The sequence below is a fragment of the Pan troglodytes genome, chromosome 4 (assembly GCF_028858775.2).
Source record: "Pan troglodytes isolate AG18354 chromosome 4, NHGRI_mPanTro3-v2.0_pri, whole genome shotgun sequence".
NCBI lineage: Eukaryota > Metazoa > Chordata > Mammalia > Primates > Hominidae > Pan > Pan troglodytes.
Genome location: NC_072402.2, coordinates 103,303,053 through 103,317,589, shown reverse-complemented (window position 1 = coordinate 103,317,589; position 14,537 = coordinate 103,303,053).

The following is a 14,537-nucleotide window of genomic DNA, read 5'->3' as shown; positions in this document are numbered from 1 at the left end:
AATTCAGATGGTGGTTACACCACTTTCAAATTTGTCAAAACACATTAAATGGTATACCAAGAAACAGTTTTATTGTATGAAAATTAACCTCAGTAAGCATGAAAAAAAGTAAACAGAGTGTCCTTAGAGAGTTAAAAGTTGTATATATGACAAACTAAACCTAAGGAAAGTATGGAAGTATTAGGGAGATGCCATAAAAGAAGTTGGACCCTCTCCACTAACAATCTGCTTCTTATATAATTAGTTATATAAGAAGTTACATGGTCTTATAACAAGTTACAAGGTTAAAGAATCTTGTAACTTTGGCTTAAGCATAAATGCCACACTTAAATTGAAATTATTCATTTATATATAAATATATATATAAATATATATATATAAAGAAGTAGAAAATCATTTTATCTTCCTAGTCAAGAAATGTAGCATAGATAGCTCCAGAAAACAGTTTTCTTTTCTTATATACTTTGTTTAAGCTAAACAATTAACATGCTCGTCAAACATTAAACAAAATAATGTGAAGTAAAAATGAAATCCTTCCCAAATCCTTTTAAAATAACCCCCTTACTACCACTCCTTTCAGATGTTCATTGTGGAGATATATAAACAGCAATTTTGAACAACTAGCTTCATGCTTTCTGTCGATAGGAATAGATCAAGTTGACCATGTTAGGTGTATACTGTAAAGTTAATTTGTTAAATTTAATGTTTCCAGATAAACCTGGTAAACTTGTTAAACATACCTATACCCAACAACCTAAAGGGATAAAGAGTGACTTGGCAGAATTTGACATCCATCTCTGACCACTCAGAGTTCATGTAGACATTCAGGCTCTCCAAATGTCACTCTTATCTAGCGACATCTTTCATATCTAGTGGACTATCATCCCTGTGGGAAGCAGATTCACTTTGCACTAGTTACCAACTTGTCTGAGTCCGATGCAACAGAACACCCCACACACAGCAAGTTACATGAGGTGGATTTATTACTGACATACAGGCAACATGAAACAACAGAAGCCTAGGATTCGTTGTGAGCCAGTGCCCTAAGGATCAAGAAAGCTGCCCAAGTGAAAGGAGTTTCTAGTATGTGTGTCCCATTTGAGAAACCCCAGAATTCAATCCACCCTGTTTTGTTTTGGTTTTTTTCCCCACATGAAACACTGAGCTAAAGTGATAAAGGACTGTCCTCTTTTGGGGAAGAGGGAGGGGAACAAAGCCTGAGCTGTTCAGGCCAGCTCCCCCTTATCTTAAGATGTCACATTCCCAGTCTACAGTTATTCTTGAGAACTACAACTGAGAAATGGGGGAGAACTGGGTTTGTAGAAACCTGCCTGGAGAACGGTCCTGCACAAATGCACATTTAAGCTTAATTTATTGCATGTAATCTATGAGCCTGGCACTACCTGTACATTAAAATAATAGCCCTCAGAGTTAACCACTATTAGAATTTAAAATTCAGGATTTTTTTTCAGATTAAAAAATCGGGAATATTTGAATAAACAAAGCTAAAAGTAAGGTTAAATCTAGTATGCTTGGAAAAAAGTAATCACTAACATGCACCTTGAAATGCTACTGGGGAAAAAAGACACTTCAGTTTTTTTTTTAAGATTGCGAAAGTGATTTTTCTTTATGTATAGAGATTTTGTTCCTATATAACTAAAACTGTAAAAAATAATCCAAATTTTCACTTATCTTAAAGTTTAAAATTGACCACAATATTTTACCAAATAATTATTATCTAAAGATAATTAAGTAATAGGTATTTGACTTTAAAATATTTGCTATTTTCAATGATGATTTTATGCATTAGATATATGGAAACTCACTATATCTAGATATTGAATGTACTTCTAAATTATGTATTTTATAATGTCTGTATCAGGAGTAATTCTATCTATAATTTATATAGATAGAGCATTTATATATTTGCTTTAATTATAGACTGATTTTCACCACATTCTCAGCAACATTTCAGCAACACTGTAGCAAGTAATATTTCATCTGATGTCAGAGAAATTAATATATTCACTCCCATATATGCATCTAAGCAGATGCCCGATTTTTCACCCAGCCTTCTGAAACCAGTTTCTTATTATACCAATGAAAGCCCTCCAGGTCATAGGCTGCCCTGCAGCTATAGCTATGTATCACAGCCTTCTTTGGCTCTAGGAACGTTCAGATGCGTGCTTTGCTTACCTGAGGCTATTATTAAGCCCGACCTGTTGCAAACACCGTATGAAGCTATTTCAGCTCTACTGTTTCCACACCATTTATAGTGGAAAGACGATCTGAAAAGTATCAACACTTTTAAGAATTCCATACCAAGAATGGGTACATGTCTTTTCTGCTAGGGTCTTAACTTATTTGTGAGATACTATAGATACTATAACCCTCAACTTTGGATTTTGAACAGAGGACAAAGAAGGGTACAGGTTCATGCCGTTAGCATCTAATACTCTTGTTGCATTCCTTTGTAATCTTTTCCTTACAGAATAATGGTAGTGGTAGAGGCTTGGATGGTAGCTCCTTCTGCCTGATCTTATCTTGTACATATTTCATGCTTATTTTGTTTCATTTTTGTTTATTTTGTTTTCTTTTTGGGAAAGTGATTTTTTTCAAACATAAATTATGAATTTGGCATTTTGCTCAAATACTTACTCTAGGACCATCCTCCCCCAGCATGGACAATGCCAGACTCATATCTTCATAAGCCAAAGTAAGAAAACAGCACAGAGTTATGGTATGAAAATTGGAAATGAAATTAACAGAATTGGCATCTATAAATACTTTAAATATCATCCTATCATCCTACCATATATTGTTATTTTCTTATAATTTTTTGTGGAACTCATTTTTTTTTTTTTTTTTTGAGACAGAGTCTCTCTCTGTCTGGAGTGCAGTGGCATGATCTTGGCTCACTGCAAGTTCCGCCTCCCGGGTTCACACCATTCTCCTGCCTCAGCCTCCCTAGCAGCTGAGTAGCTGGGACTACAGGCACCTGCCACCACGCCCAGCTAATTTTTTGTATTTTTAGTAGAGACGCAGTTTCACCGAGCTAGCCAGGATGGTCTTGATCTCCTGACCTCGTGATCCGCCTGCCTCGGCCTCCCAAAGTGCTGGGGTTACAGGTGTGAGCCACTGCGCCCTCCCGGAACTCATTATTGATATTGTTCTTATAAGCTTTCTACTTCATGTTTTAGGTCAAATACACTTTTTAGTGTATGCTAGTTCATTACCCATCGTATTTTTATTATGCCATGAAACTAAAATTGTAACATTTCATTTCTATAAAAATGCATGTTCTTGAAAATGTAATGGAACTATAAATACATCTGGAAATAATATTTTTATTTTGTGTAAAAATAGCCTTAATCTAACACTCTCCAGAATGAAGGATTTAAATCAGATACATAAGAAAATAGTAAAATGGGATTGATCACTACCTATATGTTCTATAAATTGTTTTCTCATTATTCTTTTCAAATGTCAGACATGCAAAAGTACTCCCATGTTGTACTCAAGTTCACTCTACCAAAGACTTTATGCCTCCTATTACGTTTATTGTAAGGTTTGGCACTGAGAATTAGAGAAAAAGGTGAAACAGGCAAATCACAGGAAAATAATACTTTTTTGTGTTAAACAATAATTAAATCACTAGGGATGAGATTAGCTAACAGCATGAAAACCTCCCAGAAGGAGCTTGCCTAAAATGGATTTGGAAACATTCAAGGTGCTTCCCTGGATGCTATTATGAAGTAGTCAAATTAAAATGAGTCAGTATTTTAAAAAGCAAGTTGTCAAATATGTTATTAAATAAATGTTGAATTATGTAGCATAATTTTGTGATGACAAATGCAACAGTCTATAGCTATTGCAGCTGTAGGGAAGCTGATGATTTCTAGACCAACGAGATTTCTCAGACAAAGTAAACAGAATTACCATTAACTATCCCAAAACTTAGAGAAAGGAAACCAAGGAGGGTCTCAGAATTACATAATAGATAGTAAACAATTATAAGTTTATAAAATCACCACATTATTTCCCTAATCAACTGTACATTTTTTAAAGTGTTTTGATTTATTCTTTCAGAAATTCCCTTTTTTAGCATTGGTTTACCGTATCATTTTACTTATCACATTAGATCTTGGTAAGAATGTAATGAGTCTACAAATTAAAGAAAAAATGGAAAATAATAAATTAGTAGTCTGAATAAATTAATAGTAACATTCATATACATTATTCTAGTGCTTTATTGACATTAAACAATTTTGTCACGTTTGTTATTTATATTACTCTTTTTCTGGCATATGGGAGACCTAATAAAATTTTTGGATATACCAACTTATTGTGCTAGAGATACCAAACTTAGACATTAGAACTCATAACCGTAAAAATCATTGCAAAGTGATTCTGTGATATATTCATGGTATATTTATGGATTCATATCACCTGAAGGTAAATGAGCTGTAGTAAAATGTTTAAGTTAATTAAAGAAAGTAATGTGCAATTGTTACTTTGGTTGGCATTTTTGTTGTTACTTTAGAGAGACTTCCCTTATAAGAATGTCTACATATATAAAGATCTCTAAAACATATATGTATAGTTATACACACAGACACATGTGTATATATATACATATATTTGTACATTTATGTACACATATTTATATAAAATATATGTAAGAAAATATAAATATTTATAAAATAAATATTTATATATTATATAATAATATATTATAAATAAGACATTTATATATGAGATAAATATTTATATATATTTATATAAATATATAATATTTATATATATTTATATAAATATAATATTTATATATATTTATATAAATATATAAATATATACATATTTATACAAATATATATAAGGTATATAATATTTATATATATTTATATATATTTATATAAATATATATAAATATATATATAAATATTATATACCTTATATATATTTGTATAAATATGTATATATTTATATATTTATATAAATGTCTTATTTATAATATATTATTATATAATATATAAATATTTATCTTATATATTATATATTTCTATATTTATATATATTTATATATAAAATATTATATATATTCATATAAATATATATAAGGTATATAATATTTATATATATTTATGTAAATATATATAAGGTATATAATATTTATATATATTTATGTAAATATATATAAGGTATATAATATTTATATATATTTATGTAAATATATATAAGGTATATAATATTTATATATATTTATATAAATATATATAAGGTATATAATATATATATTTATATAAATATATAAGGTATATAATATATATTTATATAAATATATATAAGGTATATAATATATATTTATATAAATATATATAAGGTATATAATATATATTTATATAAATATATATGGTACATATAAATATATATAAGATACATAATATTTATATATATTTATATAAATATATATGATATATAATATTTATATATGTATTTATATATGTATTTAATATATATTCCCCCAGGACTAATTTAGTGATACCACACAAACAAATGTGACTATATATTTTATATATATTATATATATTTTGTATATAGATTATATATATTTATATGTAGTATATCATATATATATATAAGGTGTGTGTGAATGTATGACATGAGTACAAATTGCTACAAACAGGCAAATAGTTGAAGAGACAACAATTTCTCTTTTTTTAAAGTGTTTATTTAAAATTTACTTTGTAGTCAAGGCACATAGAGTCTTTGATTTGAAGAGGTTTCCTTTTGAAGGTGACAAGCTAACTTTCACTAAAACATTAATCCTCTGGCTATTTATCAGAGACTAGAGGCTGTAAAGAAACTGGAGACTAAAAATATACTCAAAGAATAAATAAAAATCCTAGTGCTTGTTGAACTCAGAAATTTTTTCACATGACACAAAATAATTTGGAAAGTTTGCTTTTGAAGTTAAAATGAATGTGTGAGTCTTTAATCATTTATAATGAAAAGACTACAGAAAACTCTCATTTATTACATTTATTAAATTCTTGTAAACATTTTACAAAGCTAAAGAAACTGCATGCACACACAAAAGTTTGTATAAAGAACCGTTTTAATAACTATGGTAAAATAAAAACGATAATTTGCAATATTTTAGTCACCTTTGTTTGGTGCCACTAAGTCTCTGAGGAAAAATCAAGAGATTAAGCCGACTTCACAGAAAAGGCCCTCCCCTGGGAATGCTTTTTAGAGGATACTGTGGACAGATCAGTGCATGGAAGTAATCAGACCAGTTTCACGAATCTTTATTCCTCCCTATTTATGTGCCCAGAACTATGAGAGAGTTCAAGAAAACACACAAAATGTAACACAAAGGAGCTGATGTATGCATAAGAGAAATGTTAGAAAATAGCCCTGATGAAACAGGTAGACAACAGAGTTGTGACTTTTAGGCTTTTGAAAATACAGGTAATCTAGTTCAGAAGTATCACCTTCTCGCAGGTCTACTAGTGAGTATGCTGAAATTCAGAGTGCTGAATCATGCAAGATCACACAGGATGTAACTGAAAGTGGTTGTTGTGTGGTAGAAGAGGTATTGGGTTGACAGTAAGGGGAACTAAATGCTCATTCACTAGCTTAGCTTTATTAAATCAGAATGCCTCAGCTTTCATATCTGTACTTGTAAAATTAAAATTGAACTCAAATATAACAACTTAAAGGAATAAACATATTTCAATATGTCTATATCTTTAGAAAATTAATTTTCAGAACTGCACACATAGTATATTTAAAACACATAACATACTGTGATATATGTAGACATTTGAATGTAAAAAATTAAAATGAAATCAATCGATATACACCAAACTCACGCTAGTGATTGCTTCCAAGGAAAGAGTATAAGAAACACGACTGGAGCATATGATCAAAAGAAACTTTATCTATATCTGAAAGTCAGTTTTTCCACCTGTAAAATGAAGATAATAATAGTATGCACCTCATGAAGTTTCTGTGACTATTAAATGAGCTAACATGGTAAAGTGTTTAGAGCAGTGACTGGGACTCAGTAAGCTAATTATTTTTTTAAAAATTGGGACATCAGATCTATCACTGAATCTAATGATATTCAAATACATTCCATCCCAAATAGAGAAAGATTCTTGAATCTTCCTCTATTCCTAGATATACATCAGGCACCAGAGAGATAGAAAAAAAATTTTAAACAGTTTGATTATTATTATGTCAATAGGTTTTGCGGAACAAGTGGTGTTTGGTTACATATATTAGTTTTTTAGTGGTGATTTCTGAGATTTGGGTGCACCCATCACCTGAGCAGTGTACACTATACTCAATGTGTAGTCTTTTATCTCCTATCCCCCTCCCACCCTTGCCCCCTGAGTCCTCAGAGTCCTTTATATCATCCGTATACCTTTGCATTCTCATAGATTAGCTCCCACTTATAAGTGAGAGCATATAATGTTTGGTTTTCCATTCCTGAGTTACTTCACTTAGAATAATGGTCTCTAACTCCATCCAGGTTGCTGCGAGTACCATTATTTAATTACTTTGTATGGCTAAGCCATATTCCATGGTGTGTGTATAAATGTATATACCTCTTACATCTTTTTATCCACTCATTGATTGATGGGCATTTAGGCTGGTACCATATTTTGGCAATTGTAAATTCTGATACTATAAACATGCATGTGCAAGTATCTTTTTCATATAATGGCTTTTCTTCCTCTTGGTAGATACCCAGTAGTGGACCTGATGGATCAAATGGTAGTTCTACTTTTAGTTCCTTAAGGAGTCTCCATACTGTTTTTCTTAGTGGTTGTACTAGTTTACAGCGGTGTAATAGTGTTCCCTTTTCACTACATCCACACCAACATCTATTCTTTTTTGATTTTTAAATTATGGTCATTCTTACAGGAGTAAAGTGGTATTGCATGGTGATTTTGATTTGCATTCCCCTGATAATTAGTGACGTTCAGCATTCTTTTCATACGTTTAGTGGCCATTTATTTATCTTCTTTCAAAAATTGTCTATTCATGTCCTTAGCCCACATTTTGATGAGATTGTTTTTTTCTTTCTGATTTGTTTTGAGTTCCTTGTAGATTCTGGATATTAGTCCTTTATCAAATGTTCAGTTTGCAAATATTTTCTCCCACTCTGTGGGTTGTCTGTTTACTCTGCTAATTATTTATGTTGCTGTGCAGAAGCTTTTTAGTTTAATTAATTCCCATCTATTTACCTTTGTTTCTGTTGCATTTGCTTTTGGGTTATTGGTCATGAGCTCTTTGCCTAAGCTAATGAGTAGAAGAGCTTTTCCAATGTTATCTTCTAGAACCTTTATGCTTTTAGGTCTTAGATTTAAGTCTTTGATCCATCTTGAGTTGATTTTTGTATAAGGTAAAATATTAGGATCCAGTTTCATTCTCCTACATGTGGCTAGCCAAATATCCCAGCACAATTTGTTGAAAATTATCTCTTTCCCCACTTTATTTTTTTGTTTGCTGTGTTGAAGCTGAGTTGGCTATAAGTATTTGGCCTTATTTCTGGGTTCTCTATTTCGTTCCATTGGTCTATCTGCTTATTTATGTACCAGTACTCTGCTGTTTTGGTAAATACAGCCTTGTAGTATAGTTTAAAGTCAGGTAATGTGATGCCTCCAGATTTATTCTTTTCCCTTAGTCTTACTTTGGCTATGTAGACCCTTTTTTGGTTCCACATTAATTTTAGAATTGTTTTTTTTCTAGTTCTGTGAAGAATAATAATGGCATTTTGATGGGAATTGCGTTGAATTTGTAGATTGCTTTTGGCAGTATGGTCATTTTCATAATATTGATTCTACCCATCCATGAGCATGGGATGCGTTTCCATTTGTTTGTGTTATTGATGATTTTAGCAAAGTTTTGTAGTTTTTCTTGTAGAGATCTTTCACCTCGTTGTTTAGGTGTATTTGTAAGTATTTTATTTATTTATTTATTTATTTTTCACAGTTACTGCAAAATGAGTTGATTTTTTTATTTGATTCTCAGCCTGGTCACTGTTAGTGTGCAGCAGTGCTACTGATTTGTGTACAATGATTTTGTATTCTGAAACATTACTGAATTAATTTATCAGATCTAGAAGCTATCTGAATCAGTCTTTAGGGTTTTCTAGGTATACAATCATTTCATTGGCTAACAGTGACAGTTTGACTTCCTCTTTCCTGATTTGAATGCCTTTTGTTATTTTCTCTTATCTGATGCTCTGGCTAGACCTTCCAGTACTATGTTGAATAGAAGTGGTGAAAGTGGGCATCCTTGTCTCGTTCCATTTCTTAGGGGAAATGCTTTCAACTTTTCCCCATTCAGTATAATATTGGCAGTAGCTATGTCCTAGATGGCTTTTATGATCTTAAGGTATGTCCCTTCTATGCCAGTTTTGCTGAGGGTTTAATCATAAAGGGATGCTGGATTTTGGTAAATGCTTTTCCTGCATCTATGGAGATGATCATATAATTTTTGTTTTTACTTCTGTTTATGTGGTATATTACATTTAATGACTTGTATATGTTAAACTAACCCTATATCCCTGGTATGAAACTCTCTTGATCAGGATGTATTATCTTTTTGATATGCTGTTGGATTCAGTTAGCTAGTACTTTGTTGAAGATTTTTGCATCTGTGTTCATCATGGATATTGGTCTGTAGTTTTTTTTAAATTTTTTTTTTGATATGTACTTTCCTTGTTTTTGTATTAGGGTTATACTGGCTTCATAGAATGATTTAAGGAGGATTCCATTTTTCTTTATTTTTTAAAATAGTTTCAGTAGGGATCATACCACTGCTTCTTTGAATGTCTGATAGAATTCAGCTGTGAATCCATCTAGTCCTGGGATTTTTTTCTTGGCAATTTTTTTATTACTGTTTCAATCTTGCTACTTGTTATTAGTCTGTTCAGAGTTTCTATTTCTTCCTGATTTAATCTAGGAGGGTTCTATGTTTCCAGGAATTTATCTTTCTCCTCTAACTTTTCTAGTTTGTATGTGTAAAGGTGTTCATAGTAGCCTTGAATTATCTTTTGTATTTCTGTGGTATTGGTTGTAATATCTCCTATTTCATTTCTAATTTAGCTTATTTGGATCTTCTCTTTCTTGGTTAATCTTGATGATGGTCTATTGATTTTGTTTATCTTTTCAAAGAACCAGCTTTTTGTTTTATTTATTTATTTATTTATTTTTTGTTTCAATTTCATTTGGTTCTGCTTTCATCTTTGTTACTTTTTTTTTTTTTTTCCTGCTAGGTTTGGGTTTGGTTTGTTCTTGTTTCTCTAGCTCCTTGAGGTGTCAGCTTAGATTTTCTATTCGTGCTCTTTCAGACTTTTTGATGTAGGCATATAATACTATGAACTTTCCTCTTAGCAACACTTCTGAGGTTCTGATAGGTTGTGTCACTATTATTGTTCAGTACAAATAATTTTTAAATTTTCATCTTGATTTCATTGTTGACCCAAGGATCATTCAGTAGCAGATGATTTAATTTCTATGTGTTTGTAGAGTTTTGAGGGTTCCTTTAGGAGTTAGTTTCCAAATATATCCTACTGTGGTCTGAGAGAGTACATACTTGATATAATTTTGATTTTCTTAAATTTATTGAGATTTGTTTTGTGGCCTATCACATTGTCTCTCTTGGAGAATGTTTCATGTGCTGATGAATAGAACGTATATTCTACAGTTGTTGGGAAGAATGTTTTGTAAATTTTATTAAGTCCATTTGTTCTAGGGTATAGTTTTAAGTCCATTGTTTCTTTGTTGACTTTCTTTCTTGATGACCTGTCTAGTGCTATCAGTGGAGTATTAAAGTTCCCCATTATTATTGTGTTCTCATCTATCTCATTTCTTAGGTATGGTAGTAATTGTTTTATAAATTTGGGAGCTCCTGTGTTAGGTACATATATATTTAGGATTGTGATATTTTCCTATTGGATTAATCCTTTTATCATTATATAATTTCCTGCTTTTTTAACCGTTGTTGCTTAAAGTCATTTTTTTTTTCTGATATAAGAATAGCTACTCTTGCTCACTTTTGGTTTCCATTTGAATGGAATATATTTTTCCACCCCTTTATCTTAAGTTCATGTGAGTCCATATATATGAGATAAGTCTCTTGAAGACAGTGAATACTTGGTTGGTGGATTTTTATCCATTCTGTTATTTTTTATCTTTTAAGTGGAGCATTTAAGCCATTTATATTCAGCATTAGTATTGATGTGTGAGGTGCTGTTCTATTCATCATGCTAGTTTTGGCCTGAATACCTTTTTTTCATTGTGTTATTGTTTTATATGTCCTGTGAGATTTATGCTTCAAAGAGGTTCTATTTTCGTTTATTTTGAGGTTTCTTTGTTTTCTCACAATTTAGAACTCCTTTTAGCATTTCTACCCAGCAAGGCTACTGGGCTCTGGGCTGGTGCTGGGGAATACCTGCAAAGAGTCCCATGATGTGATCTATCTTCAGGTCTCCAAGTCATGAATACCAGCACATGCTCCAGTGGAAGTGGCAGGGGCAAAGTGGGCTCTGTGGGAGTCCTTGGTTGTAGTTTTGCTTAGTGCACTGGTTTTCTTGAATGCTGGTTATGCTAGCAGTGAAGTTGTCATGTGGACAGAGTCAGGACCTCTAGTTAGCCAGGATGTTATAGGTGGTGGAATTAGATGTTGTTTTTTCCTTCTTTGTAGCACGGTTGTTCTGTTACGGGTTGCTGTAATGGCTTGAGTTAGTTGGCCTCCAGCCAGAAGGTGGTGCTTTCAAGAGAGCATCAGCTGCCGTAGTAGAAAAAGGATATAGTCTTGCCATATATTAGCCAAGATGAGTATTCAGATGTCTCAGGCAATATGCTGGGCCATAAGCTCCCAAGACTTTATGTGTTTTGTCTTCAGCTACCAGGGCAGGAGGAGAAAAACCATTAGGTGGGGGCAGGGTTAGGCTTGTCTGAGCTCAGCCTCTCCTTGGGTGGGGCTTGCTGTGGCCACTGAAGGTGATGTAGGGGGTTGGTTTTCAGGCCAATAATGTTCCAAGGGGGTTATGGCTGCCTCTGCTGCATCATTCGGGTCTCTAGGAAAGTGGGGGAAAGCTGGCAGTAACAGGCCTCACCCATCTCCTATGCAGCCAGCACGGCAAGTCTCACTTTCACTGTGCCCTGCCAACAGTGCTGATTATATATCCAGGCAGCTGGTGCACAGTGCTGAGATCTTGCCCTAGGCTTCAAGCCTCCCTGCTGAGAAAGCAAGCAGGGCCCTCAGGCCTCACCCCTCCCCACCTGCCTGCACCATCAGCTGTGGCTTCTGCATTTTTATTTGCACTTCCCTTTTGCCCCCACGAATTCTGCTCAGGAAAATTCATGCTCAGTTGAAATCATTTCATAGTTCAGCTAGAAGCTTTCTATACCCTTTGGTGCATCCCTGAATCTGCTGGCTGCCTTCCCCAAGGATCCCTGTGAGATAAAGCCAGAGATGGTTTCCCTGGGCTGGAACTGGGACCAGGAGTGCCTACAGGGCTCTTCCAGCTGCTGCTTCTACTTTTATATTTTGCTCAGCTTCCTACATCTGTTTCAGCTGTAGATAAGGTTAAATCCTTCTCCAGTCGTCTGGATTTTCGGCTTCCCCAGTAGGGATGTGCGTTAAGGGCAGATTTTCCCCTGTCACTCTTTGGGAATTCATAGTTTTCCAGCTTTCTCATGGAGTTTGCAGTGGCAAACTGCTTCTTTCAAAGGGTCTGTAAATTCTTTTTTTTTTCCTGGTATGTTTCTGTGGTACTTCTCAGAGCAAAAGGTCAACGTGTGTCTTCCCATGCTGTTCAGTCTAAGTGGGAGCTGCACATGATTCTGTCACCTATCTGCCATTTTTCCTTGAAACAATTTTTAACACAAGTAAAAGCTCTATATTTATCAAATTATGTTTAGCATATATTGAGAGGAAAATGCCTGTGTATAATCAATAAGTTTTAAAACCATGTATTTATTAGCTAATCAAATATATCACAAATTTTACATACACAGAGAATATAACATAGATAAATGAGTAAGATTTGACAAATTGCATATTAATCTTTAATTGTAAGTTTTTTTAGTATGTAAAGTAGAAAGTTCCAATTATCTTAATATAATACAGTTTGTTATTTAATTTGTTTGTAGCATTAACCCATCACCAAAAAATTCATTATCATTTTGAACTGATTATCTTTTATTTAGCTACATTTTCAATAAACAGGTAGTTTTCAGTATACATCATAAAATTACCTTGAAATAACACACTCTGCTTATATAATTTGTAATGAATAAATAAATGTCATTTATTTAAAATATTTTAAAATTCATCTTTTCACTGTTTTTCCTTCTTATATTTTAACTATATTTACTGTTTTGTGTTTAATACAGATATATTGATTAGAAGTAAGTGAAAAAATATATATCCTAAAATAGCCTGCTTAATGTTGCGATAATTTCAAATTCTATTCTATTAGGAAATATATAAAAATATTATTTACATTAACTAGTTATAATCTAGGCATGTGTCTAATCAAATGAAGAAACTTTTAGTTTAATTTTAAGATTAAATTGAAATCTAATCAAGCAATGGTATCTTAATTCCTCAACAAATGATATTATGGACTCTAGAGCAATTATTTCAATGTGGCACACAAATTAGCAGTAGTTTAAATAATATACGTACCAATTTACATAGTGAAAAAGCAATAATTTTATTTTATAGCTCCAAGGATTTGAATTTTAATGATCACTAAACTTTTAAGCAACTCTTAAGCCTTATAATAAAAGATCAAGTGTTTTTCCTGTTATTTATTTTGAACAATAGTAGAGTCTTTTCAATTTGAGTCAAACTTTAGGTCCTAGTATAGGGGACTGAATATCTCATAGCTTTTTTTACAAATTCAAAAAATTAAAAAAGTATAAGTTATTAAAAAAATAAAAATGTCTTATAATGTTCATTACCATGATTCATCAAATTATTACAACATTTTGACCCCTTGAGGCAGAGACAATTTATCCTTATATCCATAATGCTTAGCATGTGTCTTGGTACGCTGAAGGCACTCAACAATAGCCTGTTACGTTGAAATGAATGAAAACCAAATTAATTGCTTTATATATATGCCAATATTATCTGAATATGACTCTGAATTGTGCTTGTTTTTAAGTGGAGATTTAATAACTGTAAGAGAGAAAGAGAGAAAACGCGATCCTGTCATTATGATGCTAGCTGTTTATTTTTTCCGTTAGTTGATGCAGTTTCTTCATAGTGTCAATGGTCTTTACAATTTGCTATGTTTTTGCAGTGGCTGGTACCAGTTTTTCCTTTCCATAATTAGTGCTTCCTTCAGGAGCTCTTGTAAGTCAGGCCTAATATTAACCTTAAATGTAAACAGGCTAAATGCCCCAATTAAAAGACACAAACTGGCAAATTGGATAAAGAGTCAAAACCCATTGGTGTGCTGTATTCAGGAGAACAATCTCACATGCCGATATACACAC